Source organism: Podarcis filfolensis, assembly GCF_964270895.1.
Source record: "Podarcis filfolensis genome assembly, chromosome: 10".
Taxonomy (NCBI): domain Eukaryota; kingdom Metazoa; phylum Chordata; class Lepidosauria; order Squamata; family Lacertidae; genus Podarcis; species Podarcis filfolensis.
Window position 1 is genome coordinate 308,648 of NC_139612.1, and position 15,127 is coordinate 323,774.

A 15,127-nucleotide genomic window follows, 5' to 3' on the forward strand; every position below is an offset into this window, starting at 1 on the left:
CTATGGCAGACCAACACGGCTACCTATCTGTAACAAGAAAAATATTGCATAGGAACCTGGAATTTAAGAACCTGCGTAAGTTGGATGTGGTCAAAAATGAGATGGCAAGAATAAATATTGACATCCTGGGCATCAGTGAACTAAAATGGACGGGAATGGGTGAATTCAGTTTGGATGACAATCATATCTACTACTGTGGGCAAGAATCCCGTAAAAGAAATGGAGTGGCCCTCATAGTCAACAAAAGAGTGGCAAAAGCTGTACTGGGATGCAATCTCAAAAATGATAGAATGAAGATATTTATTATGATTTTCCATTTTATACAAACCAAAAAGAAAAAGAAAAAAAGGGGAAAAAATTAAAGGGAAAAATATTAAAAACACATAAATTTCATATCATATTTTCCAATAACATATTTCCTTGACCTCCTCATACCTCCCCTTCTTGTATTCCAGTTCAAATTGTTCATCCAGCAAATCCTTATCTCATAGCATTACAGCTATAAACCTTATTTTCTATCCATCTTCTTAAATTATTGTAACTTATACTTTTACTTACGTACAAAAAAGAACTATTTTTTCATATTCTTTTGTACCATTACAGCTGATAACCCCTTAATTTCAATCCAACATCACTCAGTATTCCTTAATGTTACAATATTTTTGCAAATAGTCTTTGAATTTCTTCCATTCTTCTTCTGCCGATTCTTCTCCCTGGTCACGGATTCTGCCAGTCAATTCTGCCAGTCCCATAAAGTCAATCAATTTCGTCTGCCATTCTTCCAGAGTGGGTAGATCTTGCGTTTCTAAGTCTCTGGGCTGGAGCTCAGAAAATTACTGTTTCTCCCAGCGAACCACAGTCTTCGAAAGAAAAGAAAAGAAGTCCTTTTTTAATGCTTTTCCAACCTTCAACATTATTAATTGGCGTTTGCCTCAGCGCGCTGCCTCTGAGGACTTTCAGTTTTACACTTACTCAGCAGAAACTTTCACTTCCGTCTTCGTTCTTATGTCTTTGTTCTCTGCACCATCTTTACACCGCAGCCAGGATGGACTCCCTTTTAACATCCCTCAGCTAGTCAAATTTTTTGCATTCCTTCCGATAGTCCAGTCCAGTATTTTAAAAATATCCAATTCTAAGGAATTCGTTTTTATCGTGGAAGCTTGCCGCTTTCACCAGCAGCCAGAGACTGCTTCCCCTTCGCGTCCGCAGCTCTATCTCATCCTTGGATTATTATTTAAACCCGAGAAGCAGAAGAGCACGTCTGGACGCTGCTGGGTGCCCTGTCCCCCAAGGTAATCCCCTTGGGGTTCCGAGGTCCACAGAGTCCTTACAGACCTCTAAAAAGCTTCCACGCTGCTTGGAATTCCCCGAGAGGTTATTCCACGCTTCTTGCTGGTGGCCACGCCCAACCGGAAGTCGATTCATTAGCAGATTTAAAAGTGGGTGAATAATGGGTTGCAACTAACAACCCTATCTATCATTGTTTAGCAGGTGGAGTCTCTCCATTTTATTACATTTTAAGAAAGGAAATTGTTATGGTCAATTTACTAGCGGATCTTGCTCTCAAAGCTAGTGTAGGCAGGGCAAGCTGTTGTGTTCTGGCTGCCTGCGCTCCCACTTCTGCTGCTCCTCCAGAAGCCTCCCGCTGACATAATCCACTGTCAAATTGGTAGCAGGCATTGCCTCCAGCATTAACACCAAATTGTCCCAGATATTGGGCAGAGAGCTTAGAACAATGCAGACCTTTTCTTCCTCAGGTAAAACAACTCCACCCTCCTGGAGTGCCATGAACTTCAAGTTCAGGCCATGAAGGTCGTCCTGCATACTCTCCCCCTGTCTGAGCATGTGCTTGTAAAGAGATTTCCTTATTGAGAGCTTGGACCCGGCTGTTTAATGAACGTGGAGGCCCTTAATAGGCCCTTTGCAGTGCTTTGCAGATGCCTGTCCTCTGGCATGTGGCAGCTGCATATCATCAATCCCCAAGATAATGGTGGCTCTGGCCTTCTGGTCTCTCTCTCGCTGTGCAGCAGTCAGCTGCTGGGGGGGATCAGTAATCACCTTCCAGAAAGATTCCTTTTGTAGCGTGACTGTTCAGCCTCTCAAACGGCAAAGCTAGCAGATGGACCCTTTTCCTTCAGCCAGTCACTTCGTCTAGTCAGACGTCCAGAACTCCAAGCACGCTGGCCAGCTTTTGATGCCGACCTTCTGACACTCTACCACTGATCAATGGCCGGCTGGACAAATCCCATTGAAAGATTTATTGCAAGCAAAGTGTGATAATAAATCTGGTGCCCACATGCTTCCTCTGGCGTGAGCTTTGCAGAATACGCAATGTTGTTGGAAGCCTATTGAAGTCTGAATGCTGTCCTTCTGGACAATGAAGGAAAGAACGGCTTGAAAGCTACAACTAGTGTTGTAGTAAACAGTAATAAACACATAGATTACTATATACAGATACAGAGTGTTAACAGCATGTACAGTCTCTCAGCAAACTGCCATTAACCAATCCCTCATACTCTAACCACCACAGACAGACAGAGGGACTCTTTCAGAACACAGGCATATATATATTGCTCTGTTACGGTATAACACTGATTGGCTGAGCTCAACTAATCCTTATCTTACACCTACTGTTAACCAACCAACAGGCTGTCTCTGGGCAGACTACTATCTCTGAGGCAGACTTCTGTCTCTGAGGCAGACTTCTCTTTTCTGGGCAGGCTGCCAAGAATATCTCACACGGGCTTCTTGGGAGAAGGGGACGAGTCTGTTGATGCACCAACGGGCAGCTCCGCAATCCAGACCTGGTCCTGCAAATACAAAGTGACGGCATCCCCCCAAGGCAGGGTGGGGGCTCTGCTCCCTGGGGGCAGAAAGAATCCATTTGTATGTGCCTGTGTGTCTATGCATTGCAGGGGAGTGGACTGGATGACCACCAGGGTCCCTTCTAGCTCTACCATTCTGGGATTCTACCGGTGTCTGTGTATTTAGAAAGAAAAATTGGTATCGTGATTATAATTATAATCACAATAGCAATTTTTCTTATAATTTTGATTACTTTTCTTATTGTAATTGTAATTATTAAACTTAGAATATATAATTAAATAATAATTATAAGAATTATAATTATTGAGCCAGATAAAGCAGATAAATTTAATAAATTATCTCTACTCTCATGGCCACTTTTCTTTGCTCTGGCCAGAAAGAAGCCGTGCAAAAATACTGTCTCTCAAACCCCGGATACGCAAAATGCTGGGCTTCTTCACCTTCCTTGCTACTCCCCTGGCACTGCTCCTCGCACCCACCTCCGGCTGCGTACGCTATGTCGTCCACCGCAAGACACAGGTTCAAACTGGCAGCTTTAAGTCCTCATTCCTGCCAGGGAGGAATTCAAACCCACCACCTGCTGAACGCCCGGAGAGGCGTTCCAAAGTGTCAGGGCGTTCTAATGCCCCCCAGCACTGTAGCAAGGAGTCCCAAAGGGGTCATTGGGATTTCTTTTTCATACTGAAAAGCCCCACATCTTTATAGGGATCCAGTGGCAGGCAGTCCCAAAAGTGGACAAACACTGTCACCTTTTAAAGGAGTCTAACAGGAATAACATAAGGAAAATTCATTATTATAGCAACTCCAGTGGCAGGCAGTCCCACAGCCCCCAAACTTTCTGAGAAGGCTTACCTGAAACTCACCATTGATGTTGACCAGAAGCTTCTCCTCTCGCCAGGGCCAACCAGAACTCTGTGCTGGCTGAGAGACGAAAAGAAGAGTCAGGTGGGCAGTGGATTCAAGTGCCGGAGGCTCTTCCTTTGACAGGGTGTTCCATTGGCCCTGACTTGCCGCTTTCTCCCTGGAAAGCCATGTGGTAGTGGTAGTGGAAGAGTCTCGCCCTAGAAAATTGAAAATACTAATCGGGAGAGAAAGACAGGGCTGGATCAGCTCCATTCACACCTGGCTGGGAGTAAATTGTTATTGGGATGATTCATTCCCATCCCCTCAGCCCACCATGCAGGGTTGTGAGCTGGAGGCACGCAATGGTCATCCCTCCTGACCACTTAGGGGTGCCTTGTGTGAACCCCACCTTCGGCACCCGCCTCGGCCCAATCCCAGCTCCACCAGTTGCTGTGGGGCATCCTCCAGCCTCAGGTGCCAGATTCAAAATCGCACAAGCCTGAGTGGGGGGGGGGGGGACAAGCCAGAGCAGTCTATTCTCTGTCCCCGTTTTGCACCTGGAACCCTTTGGTCTTGGGGTGGGCACCCTCCATGGCGCTACAGCTCCTAAGACTTACCTGCACCGAGGCAGCTCCCCGACGTCACCTTGAGGTTGTCTAGCACCATGTATGATGGCGCAGTCCCTGCCACCTGTGCCGGGGGTGTGGGTGTGTCGGCATGCTGCAAACTTGAACCCGGTACTGTTGCCCGAACCCTGACGCTCACTCAACACTCGCCACTGACCTCCGCAGTGAAATTCCTGTAGTGCCAGCTTCCGCCCTGCCTCGAACCTGCTGCCAGCACCTCAGCCTGCCGCTCACCCTCTTTCTCCACGCAAACATGCAGAGAGCCTGGCAAGGGAAAGCAGAGCATCGTTTCACGTGGGTCCTCTAGCTTGGAGGCAAGAGGGAACCCTGTGGGCTATCCAGCCCACCCCAAGCTTTTACCGGAGTCTCCGCTGCTCAGGTAGTACCAGAAGCTGATGCAGTGGGTGCCCCCAAACTGTGGGTATATCCCCATCCTCATTGCCACTGCTTGACCTGCCGCCAGAAAGCCAGTGCTGGTGTCAGCAACCATGTAGTGCCCTGGGGAAGGGAAGAGATGTGTTCCAGTTGGATCTTCTGGATTGGAAACCCCGGGGGTCATGCAGTCCAACCTGCCGCAAGGCGCCACTCACCCTCTGGCGTGCCCAGGGTGTGGTCGTCAAGCAGACCTTGTTCCAAGGCGCCACCCCGCCATGCCCACCCAGTGGGGCTGGCTCCGAGGAAAGGACAAGGGCTGATGGGATCTGGAGCCATTCCTTGCCTCCCAGTGCCCATCTGCAGGGTAGATGACCCAGGGTGTGCCCTCCAGCTCTACAATGCTACCATTCTGTGACGTTGTAAAGCAGGACATGCTCAAAGCAGAGGGTGCTGGATTTTAGTGCTGCACAGGGTGCTGCCCCTGGGTGGGCTCAGACACAGCAGGGAATTTGGTTTCCGTGTAACATGGCCACCCCATTTCTGGCACGACAAAATACACAAGGAGAAAACACTTTCCTGTCTCCTGTGGCGGCCAGTTCCACAAGTTAACAGGCCTCAAATTCCCTGCAGATGGCTCTCGTCTGTGCCGTCATGGCAGTCAGGCTCGAAGTCACACATTTGTTCTCTGCTGATGCAGCGCACACCGTCGTCGCAGGCAAACTGGCCATCCTTGCAGGTACCGGGGTGTGTGTGGCTTGCTGGGGGGAGCAGAGAACAGGCCTGGATGGGGAGGGAAGGAGGTGTCAATGTCCGGGACTGGTGGGAGGAATACATATGGGAGGATGGCTCCATCCCATGAGACTCCTCATTTGTGGGTTTTGGGTTCCAGCCAAAAAGATTGGGTTGGATGACACTCAGTGTCCCTTCCCATTCTCCCATTCCCATAGGGCGGTTCACAAGACACACACAGAGAGAAACTCACTCACACATACATGGGTACACACACATAGACGACCCATGTAAAATATTTTTGAAGAAAGAACTGTTATAAAGAGAACTAGAGCCTTATTTCTACTCCTTTTTCCCTCACTGCTTTGTTGGATGTAACCGGGAGACAGGATCAGGTCATCCAGAGCTATGCTGCTTTGGGATCTTTCTTGAAGCCACCCTCAAGGACAATCTGGAAGGAGGGAGCAAGGCAGATAGAAACCCATTGCCAAAGGATTCCTTCAACCTGCGTTATCCTCTAAGCCTTTCTCACAGGGTTGTTGCAGGGAACAATGGGCATTTTTCCTTGGAGAAAATGGGGAGAGACCAAGGCAATAGGAAGCTTCTCCTTCCTTGAAGGTTTTGAAGCCGGGCTTTGATGGCTGTCTGTCCTGGATGTTTGAACTGAGATTCATGCCTTGTAGGGGGACTAATGACCGCCACGCTCCCGTCCAACTCTATCATTCTATGTTTTTTGAAATAAGCTCTTCTGCTTAATGAAGTTGGAGGGCCCAGCCAGACGGACATGTCCATTGCCAACCTGGCACCCAGAGATCTCCATGCAGTTGCAGTTGGCCCCACACCTGTGGCAAAATGCACCTGGCGAATGTCGAACCTTGAAGTTAGGGTGGGGCAAAACCCACCACCATGGCTGTCAAATTCCTGGCAGCAGCAGCACTCCTCTGCCTTTATATGGATTGGGACAGGAACATAAAGGCACCTGGAAGTCCTTGGTCCCGTTGAAAGTGGCCTCCTCGGGGAACCAGAAGTTGCTGGCACGGCTGCGGATCAGCTCCCTCGTCTTCTCCGTCAGGGACTAGATGTTCAGACAGTTGGCGTCCAACCCATGCAGCTGGAAGGGAAACGTAGTGCTAGAGCCAAGGGTCCAACCCGCTTGGCAGCACGGAGCAGAGGCCTATTATAGTGTCGGCCAATATTATTAATATTCAATAATTCTCATATTGGCCACCCGATGAAAGCCAAATCTGGGTCAGAGGGAGGAAATATCAGTGCTGAAAGATGGGTGAGACAACAGAGTGGTGGTGGCTCCCATATTTCTGTAAATAATAAATGGTAAATGATGATAATAATCTGCCCCAATATTTCCGTAAATAATAAATAGTAAAAGATGATGGTAATCGTAATAATAATGGGTTGTTTCCCCTTCATGAAACACACAGACATGTGTGTGTCCCTGACTGCCCACCCAACAAAGGGACTCACGTGGCAGGACCCGTTTGCTGCCAGGGTGGGGCTGACCAGCTCAACTCAACCTGAGTGGGCGCCGGTGACATAGATGAAGTAGCCTGTGCTGAGGCACAGCCAGCAAGATGCCATCCCAAGGGTAATATTTATTTATTTTGTGGACTGCAGGAGGCATCACCGTAGAACATACAGTATCTCATATTATATATATCTTTTTTTACACCAGAGCTTTCCAAATGGCTTGTTGTGACACACTATACATTGTATATAGAGCGCCCTTCATCCCAAGATGGTTGATCTATATAAATTATCTATCTATGCCCCCCCCACACATATCCATATATCCATTTTATTTATATATATATATCCATGCATATATATAGATAGATAGATACACATACATATATCCACATATCCATTTTATGTGTACACACACACACACACACACACACACACACACACAGAGTCAAACCTTGGTTGTCGAACATAATCCATTCCGGAAGCCTGTTCGGCTTCCAAAACATTAGACAACCAAAGCATGGCTTCCAATTGGCTGCAAGAGCTTGCACTCAAGCAGAAGCTGCGTTGGACATTTGGCTTCAAAAAACGAGCATTTACTTCCAGGTTTTCAGCATTCTGGAGCCGAAACATTCCAAAACGGAGACGTTTGAGAACTGAGGTTTGACTGTATATGCGCGCGCGCACACACACACACACACATCAATATATATAATATATATAATATATACACACACACATACATATACGGTAGGGGAAACGCGGAAGACCATTGTAAATTTGAGGAGTTAGATGACATGTCTCTTTCCCTTTTACATCCGCGGTTTAAGTTTTGCTAAAACATAATAGTATAATTTGTTTTTCACACACCTGTGTCAGGAGTTTTCTGGGGTCCCCTGTGCTCTAACTGCTGATTGGTTAGTGGGGAGGATACCCAATTGCAGTGAATTGGGTTGGAGACTCTCAGCTGCTCTGCATTAGTCGCACCGGGTGTCTCGGGCTGATCATGAGTGATGCCTGCTAACCGGGTGCAATCAATCAAATCAAAGTTATCTATAAAAGCTGTAGGCTGAAGGGGCTCAGTGAGTTTTGAGGTACCAGATGCTGTGCGTCTGTCGACCGGGGGTCTCTCTCGCTGCTCTACCTGGAGCTCCAGGAAGCTGAAGGGGAGATTGTGTGTGACTCCTCTCTGGTATGCTATAATTTGTGTTTTGTATGCCTGCTGCTATCTGTTAACCTTATGCAAATAAAGCATTGCTTAGCTTATTCTTCATCCACTGGCGTACTTATTGGCTCCAGATCCAGAAATAATCCTGCTCTTGGTAGAACATATACAGTGCTTTTTCCTGGGGGGACGCAGGGGAATGCATACCCCTAAACATTTTGTGAGTGTACTTTTGTCCATTTACTGTATTTATTTTTCCCGGTTTGAACTATAAAATGGTGATTTTCTTGAGTCAAAATGAGAGTACCCCCAATCATTTTCTTTAGAAAAGAAGCACTGCATATATACACACACATATACATATATCCATTTTATTTTTATATATTTACAAACGGACACCTATACCTAGGTATGTATATTCTTGTATATAAACTTCCGCGGCCCACCCGCACCATCCCTCCGCCAAGGGGCACGAGAGGAAGGCCACTGGGGGAGAAAGGCAGGTGAGGACGAGGCGGGGGGCAGGGCTGCCCCCTGGGGAGAGCGGGGTCGAGAGAGAGTGGGTGGGAGAAAGAGAGAGGGCCAGCCTGGCTTGGCACGCCTCTGCTGGCCCAACGTCGCACAGCCTCTTCCGCCCGTTTCCCTCCCCTTCCTGTGCTCATGCCTCTCCTCCGGTGACACCTTCTTCCGGTACCCCTGCCCTCGCCCAATATGGCGGCAGCACAGCCTCTTCCGCCCTTCCGAGCTAGGAGTGCAGAAAAAGGTGAAACTGCCATGAAAAGGAGAGGAGGAGTGAGTGTGAGTGAGTGAGTGAGTGAGTGAGTGAGACAGTGAGACAGGGAGCATCCTAGAAGAGATGGAAGGGGAACCCAAGGGTCATCTAGTCCAACCCTCTGCAAAGAAGCTCAGAGCTACAATTCCCAGGTCTTCTTTGGGAATTCTATGGGAAGTAAGAGTTTCTACATTCATGAGCATTCACTTAGAGTGCGCTCATGTTTTTACCTTTTATTGAAAGCGGCCACAAGTGACTTGGGTGGAGTATAAATAATAAAATTATATTGCTCCTGCTGCTGTTCTTCTCTTAGCCTAACTCAAATCCAACCCAATACCAAACCTTAACCCTAATGCTCACCCTAACTCAAATCTAATCCTCACTCTAACCCTAACCTTAACCCAAACCTAAGCCTCAGTCTAAACCTAAGCCTAATTTAACCCTAACCCTAAGTAATAAAATTATATTTCTCCTGCTGCTGTTCTTCTCTTACCGTAACTCAACCCCAACTCTAACTCTAACTCCTAATCCTAATCCAACTCAAACCCAACTCTCACTGTAACTCTAACCTTTACCCAAACCTAATCCTAAACACTTTGCTTCTTTTTGTGGTGTTTTGTGTTATTGCTTCATTTCGTAGGTCATGAGACTTTCTTTGTTTCTTGTGGTGTTGGTTCATTTAGCAGTTTTTTAATTGGCTTTTGTCTTTCTTTTGGTATTGCATCATCTTCATAGGTTGTTTGGATTTCTGATTAATTTGCTTTGGATTTCTGGTAGCTCTGCTTCTTTATGATTTGTTTCTGTGTTTCTGGTGTTTTGGCTTGATTATGTCATAAAATTGAAGAAATACCACCAGAAGCCCAAAAACCAAGAAATATTCCCAAAATGAGGCAAAACCAGGAGACATGAAAGCCAAGCCAAATCAATGGAAAAGAGACAATCTCACCCAAAACCGCAGAACCATTCAAAGTAAAAGAAGCAAAACAATTAAATGCAAAAAAACAAGCAAAACCACCCCAAATTAAACAAATCAGCAGAAAACAAAAAAGAAGCAGTAAAGCCACCAATAACAAAGCAATGCCACAAGAAACTGGAAACTAATTTTTAAAAAGCAAAACCAGAAACTCAACAAGCATGCAATTTATGGGAGTCCAAAAGCACTTCAAGCAACAGAAATTAACCAACATAAGCATACTAGTTTTCACTTAGTCTTGGGTTTCTGGTGAATGTGCTTCGTTTGCGGCTAGCTTCATTTCCTTTGGCTTGTTTTTTGGACTTTTGCTTTATTGCTTCTTTTGAGAAGTTTTCTTCTTTTTGCATTCTGGTGGTAATACTTTTGAATGCTTGGGTTTCTGGTGAATCTGCTTTGTTTGGGGTTGGTTGGCTTCTTTGTCAGTTTCCATTGATGTTGCTTTTACATGTTTCTTCTGCTTCTTTTCAAAAGGTTTTTGTGTTTTTAGTGGTTGACTTCATTGTTGGAATGGTCATTAGACATTTCTGGTGGTTTTGCTTCATTTCTGGTGGTTTTCCTTTTTTTCTTGGGATTATCAGATCTCATAAAAATTAATATACTCAAAGGTGCAAAACCCAAAAAACCTAGAAATGAAGCAATCTGTTATGTACTAACCTTGGATCCTAGAAAAATAGGCAAGTAGGATCCTAGCAACAACTGATTGGTGTTTTCCTGCCGGCCAATCAGGCTCCAGGAGGGAAGCAGAATTAGCCAGTCAGACGGGACTCATTGTGTGAATAATGTATATAAAAGCCTGAGGTTTGGGGGAGGGCAATAAAGAGCATGAAATACATACAGGAGTCCAAGTATATTTCACAGTCGTAATTTATATAAAAGAATCCATGAAACGAAAACCACCCCAAAAGAAACAAATTCAACATAATCCCACAAACGAACCAGAAACATCAGAAACAAACCACATCCACCAAAGATGAGAAAACCAATTGAATAGAACCACAAGAAACCCACACAGTAAACATCTCAGGGAAGAGCGAAATCACCCCCACACCATGCAAAACTAACTAGCTTTGGGGCTTCTGCGCAATTTACTTTTTCCCTCTTGTTGGGGGTTTCTGGTGGTATTTCTTCTGCTTCTCACATTTCTGCTTCTTTTCAATTGGTTTTGGGATTCTGGTGAATTTGGTAATGAATTTGGTAATTGAAGTCTCTGTCTGGCAATTTTCATTTTTCACGAAATCCTTCTTTGTTGGATTTCTGGTATCTCACTTTTGGTTTTCACATTTCTCTTAGTTTTGCTACATTTCAGGTAGTTTGCTTACTTTTTGGAATTATCCAGTCTCATAAAAATGAAGCAATATAATTAGAAGCTTAAAAAGCATGAAAAAAAATCCAGGCACTAACCCTAACCCTGAACGTCCACCTATCCCCTGCCCTAACCCTAGCCCTGATATTCTGGTCATCCATCTTGGGGATAACAATCTGGTGAGGTAAATTCAGTTGAGATCACTAAATATCTCCATCAGCTGCGCTTCCTCATCCCTGAGCTTATCATAGACCCCCAAGCCAAACGGAGGACATAGATGATGCCTTCCTGGAACAGATGGCCAAGCATGCAAAAGGAAGGGAGATAGTAGTAATGGGGGACTTCAATTACCCGGATATTTGTTGGATGTCAAACTCCGCCAAGAGCATAAGGTCAAACAGATTCCTCACTGGCCTTGCAGACAACTTCATTGTCCAGAAAGTGGGAGAAGCAACAAGAGGAAGAGCCATTTTAGATCTGGTCCTAACCAATGTTGATGACCTGGTTAGTGGGGTAGAAGTGGAAGGATCATTAGGCGCGAGTGATCATGCTCTTCTGAACTTACTATACAGCGGAAAGGAGCAGCCAAGCATACTAGGACTCAATTTCTCGACTTTAAGAAAGCCGACTTCATAAAACTTAGGGAAGTGCTGGGTGAGATCCCATGGACAGTAATACTAAAAGGAAAGGGAGTTCATGATGGCTGGGAGTTTGTTAAGAGGGAGATAGTAAAAGCACAACTTGAGGCAATACCAATGAGACGGAAACATGGAAGGTGCCTAAAGAAGCCAGGGTGGCTATCTAAAGAACTTTTAACTGAGTTAAGATTAAAAAAGGATGTGTACAAAAAATGGAAAAGGGGGGAAACCACCAAAGAGGAATTCAAACAAATAGCCAGCACGTGTAGACACAAAGTCAGAAAAGCTAAAGCACAGAATGAACTCAGGCTTGCTAGATAGGTTAAAAGCAACAAAAAAGGCTTTTATGGGTATGTTCGTAGCAAAAGGAAGAACAAAGAAACAGTGGGGTCACTCAGAGGAGAAGACGGTGAAATGCAAACAGGGGACACAGAAAGGGCTGAACTCCTCAATGCCTTCTTTGCCTCAGTCTTCTCTGATAAAGAAAACAATGCCCGACCTGAAGAATTTGGAGCAGAATTACAAGCCTGGTAGATGAAGGGAACGCAGTGAATGTAACCTACCTTGATTTCAGCAAGGCATTTGACAAGGTGCCCCATGATATTCTTGTAAAGAAGCTGGTAAAATGTGGTCTTGACTATGGTACCACTCAGTGGATTTGTAACTGGCTGACTGACCGAACCCAAAGGGTGCTCATCAATGGTTCCTCCTCATCCTGGAGAAGAGTGACTAGTGGGGTGCCACAGGGTTCTGTCTTATTCAACATCTTTATCAATGACTTGGATGATGGACTCAAGGGCATCCTGATCAAATTTGCAGATGACACCAAACTGGGAAGGGTGGCTAACACCCCAGAGGACAGGATCACACTTCAAAACGACCTTGACAGATTAGAGAACTGGGCCAAAACAAACAAGATGAATTTTAACAGGGAGAAATGTAAAGTATTGCACTTGGGCAAAAAAAATGAGAGGCACAAATACAAGATGGGTGACACCTGGCTTGAGAGCAGTACATGTGAAAAGGATCTAGGAGTCTTGGTTGACCGCAAACTTGACATGAGCCAACAGTGTGACGCGGCAGCTAAAAAAGCCAATGCAATTCTGGGCTGCATCAATAGGAGTATAGCATCTAGATCAAGGGAAGTAATAGTGCCACTGTATTCTGCTCTGGTCAGACCTCACCTGGAGTACTGTGTCCAGTTCTGGGCACCACAGTTCAAGAAGGACACTGACAAACTGGAACGTGTCCAGAGGAGGGCAACCAAAATGGTCAAAGGCCTGGAAACGATGCCTTATGAGGAACGGCTAAGGGAGCTGGGCATGTTTAGCCTGGAGAAGAGGAGGTCAAGGGGTGATATGATAGCCATGTTCAAATATATAAAAGGATGTCACATAGAGGAGGGAGAAAGGTTGTTTTCTGCTGCTCCAGAGAAGCGGACACGGAGCAATGGATCCAAACTACAAGAAAGAAGATTCCACCTAAACATTAGGAAGAACTTCCTGACAGTAAGAGCTGTTCGACAGTGGAATTTGCTGCCAAGGAGTGTGGTGGAGTCTCCTTCTTTGGAGGTCTTTAAGCAGAGGCTTGACAACCATATGTCAGGAGTGCTCTGATGGTGTTTCCTGCTTGGCAGGGGGTTGGACTCGATGGCCCTTGTGGTCTCTTCCAACTCTATGATTCTATGATTCTATGATAGTTTGGTTTGCAGTGTTGTAGAGGTGCTTATGGAGTGGGGGCAGCCTTCCTAAGAAGGTGGATGGGGAAGACATAAAGCTAATCATTCTACAACGATGTTTGTGTTTGAGAATGTGGGTGCTTTTATCCCTCATGGCAGAATTATGTTCTGTGCCCCACAGTTGTATAGACCTGGTGGTATGCATCGTTCTGAGTTGGGTTGTGATATGTTTCTTGAGGATCTGCAAAGAGCTCTATTTGAGCTCTTGTGTGTTTGTGGGTAGAGGTGAACAAGCACACCTGCCCAGACTTAATTTGATTTGGTTACATTGGTCGAATCTGACTAGATTTGCTGATCCTCAAGTTGTTATATTTAATAAATACAACCTATTTATCCACTTTTGGTTGTCTGGACTCTTCCTCCTGATGTGCTAGGAACCACTCCATTTGTGGGGCACTGCAAAATGTGTGGTTTTTACTGCAAACATTTTGCCAGACTTTGGCCCTGATTTGGAGTGAATCAGACGACGTTGGGTTTTTGGGTGACCTCATGACCCCTGTCAGTTACTTGGTTTGTGGGGTGCTGCAAAATGCTACAAAATTTTTGCCAGACTTTGGCACCAGTTTGGATTGAATCAGACAATGTTGGGTTTTGGATATTAATTATGAACCCCGGTTTGATGTATCAATTACTCTGTGGGGTATTACAAAATGTGGGGGTTTTGCTGCAAAACTTTTGCCAAACATCAGTTTTGATGGGATCCCAGATTTGGGGGTTTGTAGTTAAATAAAGCGTTCTTTCAGTGCTTCTCGGGAAATGTGCAGTTTCCGTCAGATCAAACTAATACTACTGGATAAAATTATATGGTTGTTGGTTATCAGACAGTTCTCCCATTTATCAAGGAAAATGTCTGTTATGGGTGGCTTTTGCTTGGTGTGTGTGACTGTTGACAGACAGATTTGAAAAGGAACACAGCTTCCTCTGTTTGTCTCACAGTAACTTACTGGCCTTTTTGATTATGCAGTCGGCTCGCCCAACACTTCCAGCTGGATTCCGAGGACAGGAAATGATTCTGCTAAAGGCTTTCTGTGAATATAATTCCAGTTGATTTGTTTTAATGGTCACATAAAGGCACTTTCTTTGGTTATAAAATGATGTTGTGAGTCTTATATCTGAGCAGTCAATAAACTCCCTCCCCCACAGAAACGCTTGTCTTACTTCTTCTTCTTCTTGGCATCCATACTTACATGTTTGTTTAAAGAAAGACTAACCCCACCCCAAACCCCACCTCCAGCTTTCATCTTATTATTCTAGTGACTAGTCAGTGTTCATAGCAACAGTTGCTTTTGTTACTAGACAAACTGCCCTGAAAAACAGTTACTATGAACTACATGTGTCTTCTTGATATATAAGGTTGTTGCTAGTTTCTACAAAACACTTCTTTATCTTTCAACAAGAAATAAATGAATAGGAGGCTGCTCTAAGCAAGAAGTGTGATTGCACCTGGAATATCAGACTCTCTGTATTTTTATTTATTTACTTGATTTAGGGGTGGCCGCTTCACCCCCTGGCTATGCCCATGTCCCCAACTAACTGAGCTTCTTGGGATCATCCTGCCATGCTGTGAGCTACTACATTATCCTGCACTTTATAGAACCTTCCTTAGAGAATAAAAAACTGAGGCAAATTTCCAGTCTAAACAGGCTACACAAAAAGA

General features: G+C 45.2%; 1 long non-coding RNA gene across 2 annotated transcripts; it reads left to right on the forward strand.

Moving 5' to 3' along the window:
• The first annotated feature begins 8,392 nt into the window (after positions 1 to 8,392).
• On the forward strand, positions 8,393 to 14,616 carry LOC310744261. Of its 2 annotated transcripts, none has more exons than XR_014539466.1 (2): positions 8,393 to 8,809; positions 14,435 to 14,616. It is a non-coding gene; the product is annotated as an uncharacterized lncRNA (long non-coding RNA). The 2 variants fall into 2 exon arrangements; XR_014539467.1 differs by lacking the exon at positions 8,393 to 8,809 and adding an exon at positions 8,855 to 8,995.
• The last annotated feature ends 511 nt before the right edge of the window (positions 14,617 to 15,127 follow it).